General features: G+C 36.0%; 1 long non-coding RNA gene across 1 annotated transcript; it reads left to right on the top strand.

The window, feature by feature from the left end:
• Window positions 1-1152: 1152 nt before the first annotated feature.
• LOC121813465 lies at window positions 1153-2799 on the top strand. The gene is made up of 3 exons (XR_006053720.1): window positions 1153-1575; window positions 1822-2340; window positions 2466-2799. It is a non-coding gene; the product is annotated as an uncharacterized LOC121813465 (long non-coding RNA).
• The last annotated feature ends 19 nt before the right edge of the window (window positions 2800-2818 follow it).

Here is a 2818-nt window from a genome sequence, read left to right as displayed (position 1 = left end):
CTTAGCTGTGCTGGAAACCTATTAGAGAATAAAGGCAAAGTAAACATTTCTGCATGTAATATACTCCCACTACTCTGATCAATGAAGCACATTTTATTTAACAAAATACACCATACTGTACACATGTCCAATTTGCATTAATAAACACCCACTAGCCCCATGGTAGCTAGGATAGGCTCTTGGAATTCTGAATTGGATAAGTGGAAGAGAATGGATGGATGGATGGATGGATGGATAGATGATGGAAGATAGTGGGATGGGTGGGTGGAGAAACTTAACAATCACATAAAAAATTTCCTAAATTCACAGAGCACTTTTTGTTGCTTTAGAAAAATGTTTCATTAAATTATATACTGCCAAAAACTATGTATTGTAACAACTGAATGATGTGCTTTGCTTTCACACAATGTTTGCAGCTTGAAATATTATAGAAATCGCATGTTTTCACAGTTTAGTCTCCACAATCACACGCTGTGAGTCTATCGCACACTGTTTTTTACTGTGATATTTTTGTTTACTTAGCTTAGTCTAGCAATGGAAACTTACGGGCAATTACTAACCTTCCACTAGTAATTTCAATGTATTTAGTTCCGTTCTTACCTCTTCTGCTTTGGGCCCTTTCGAGTGCAAGGTCTAAGAATGTAGATGGGACACGCTGTGAGGGACTCTTGTGATGTGGAAGGCACGTTCTCCATAACATTAGCTGGATAACCAGGGGCTATCTGACCGGAGAGGTTCACTGCATTTGGTCTTCCACAGTGAATTTATTCAAATTTCTTCATCAGTAGCACGATGCAGTACACTGGTACTAATATTAGGTTGGCCAAAACATGCATTTGCCTGGGTGTTAATTAGCTCCTCATTACTTAAAATTTGAGCCACAAGATTCTGTGCGGACTGGCTCATAGTGCCTTTCTTCGCAGCTACAAACAAGGAAAACACTAGTGACTGTATATTCAGAAGATCATTCTATATATATAATATTTTCCTAAACGGCATTCCATAATGTGTATATATATGTAAGGACACATATACACATGATTTAAAGGACACACACATATATACACATCTCTCTCTCTCTCTCTCTATCTATCTATCTATCTATCTATCTATCTATATCTATCTATATACACACACATATATATGTGTGTATGTGTCCTTTAAATCAAAGCACATCCCAATAAATACACAAAGCTGAAATGAAGTTTTTCAAATAAATGGCAATGCAAAATTACTGATTGGAACACGAATAATGTGTATTCTGGATTTGGGTGTAATGAGTTTAACGCTACATAAAACATGTCTGTAAAATGTATTATAAATGGAGATAAAACCTTAAGTTTATTAAAAACTGTGTTTTAATAAAGCAAGCCATCTTGCATAGTATGAGAACTTAAATGTATTTTTTTTTTCAACAACCCTAGGTGGGAAATGCATTTAAAAAAACTGAAGCAAAACAAGAACTGCGCACCATTGCATCATCTCCCTCAGACAAATACGTGTTTCAAGTGGAGAACTTCGATGCACTTGAAATAATAAGACAAAATTTGCAAGAAAAAATTTTCTCCATTGAAGGTACAAACATAAATGTATTGTGTTAACTTTGTTACAAATTTCTGTAAACATACAAATTTAAAATGATTATACTTAATAATAAGGAAAAAACAAACTTAATGTCTCATTTCAAGGTAAAATTCCTGTTGCTCTACATGCTGTTTATTATAAAAGTGCTGTGACACATTTATGAACAATAATGAAAATTTGTCTTTGTAACGTGAAATTGTATTATGTCTTTTATCTTCGCTTATTTTTCTGTCACAGGATCTCAAACCAGTGGAGAGACACTAAAAATGGAAATGTCTCAAGAGGGATTCAGTGCAGTTTATGTGCCTGAGGTAATTACAGTTTTTCTCAGTCGCTTTGGTGCTTTTCTCAGATCAAAATGAAAATTCTCAAAACCATTAGTGCAACCTCCACAACATTTAGTCATTTGTGCACATCATAGTAGCAATTTCTCCTTCCTCTGAACAAATTGCAAATGCTCTTGGACATGTATCAGTTGCTTTCATACAATTCTCTGCCATCGACAACATTATCATTTGCTTATGTCATGTCAGTCAAAATGAACTATACTTTTGGAAGCTAAATAGTGGTTCCCAATCAAACTAATAGTCTTGATTTCATTGAGTCATTAAATACAAAATTGGTGAATTAGTTTTCAAATGCTGTCAAGCAAATGTTATACCTTTTTTTCATTAATTTGTTCCTGTCCCTGAAATTGAACAATTTCTCTCATGCCATAGTCCCTGAGAATGAGAAGGGTGGAGGTCAACTCAACAAGTATGTTGTTGTGTGGGATAATGTCCCTTTTCACTACACACATCTGGTCAGACAGTGGTTTGCAGCACATGACAGAATGTCTGTTGAATATCTCCCTCCCTACTCCCCATTCCATATTCCGATAGAGGAGTTTTTGGCTGCCTGGAGGTTGAAGGTTTATGACCGGCATTCACATGCACAAATGGCCCTGCTAGCAGCCATGGATGCAGCATGTGATAACATCACAGCAGAGTCATGCAGAGGGTGGATTCGCCACTCCAGGAGACTTTCCTTGCTGCATTGCAAGGGATGATATCCGTTGTGATGTAGATGAGACAGAAAGGAACGTCTGAATGTGCCAGAATGATTTACGTTACAATATGTACTGTTATATTGTTCACATTTGTGCACAGCTCTACCAAAAGGTTATTTCTCATGTTTATTCTAAATACGTGACTGTAGAGTATTTTTCTTTTGCACAATGTTGTAGAATTACAAA

Source organism: Haplochromis burtoni, unplaced genomic scaffold, assembly GCF_018398535.1.
Source record: "Haplochromis burtoni strain Fernald_Lab_line unplaced genomic scaffold, NCSU_Asbu1 Contig_1729, whole genome shotgun sequence".
Classification (NCBI taxonomy): Eukaryota; Metazoa; Chordata; class Actinopteri; order Cichliformes; family Cichlidae; genus Haplochromis; species Haplochromis burtoni.
This window is presented reverse-complemented; position numbering and strand designations above follow the sequence as displayed.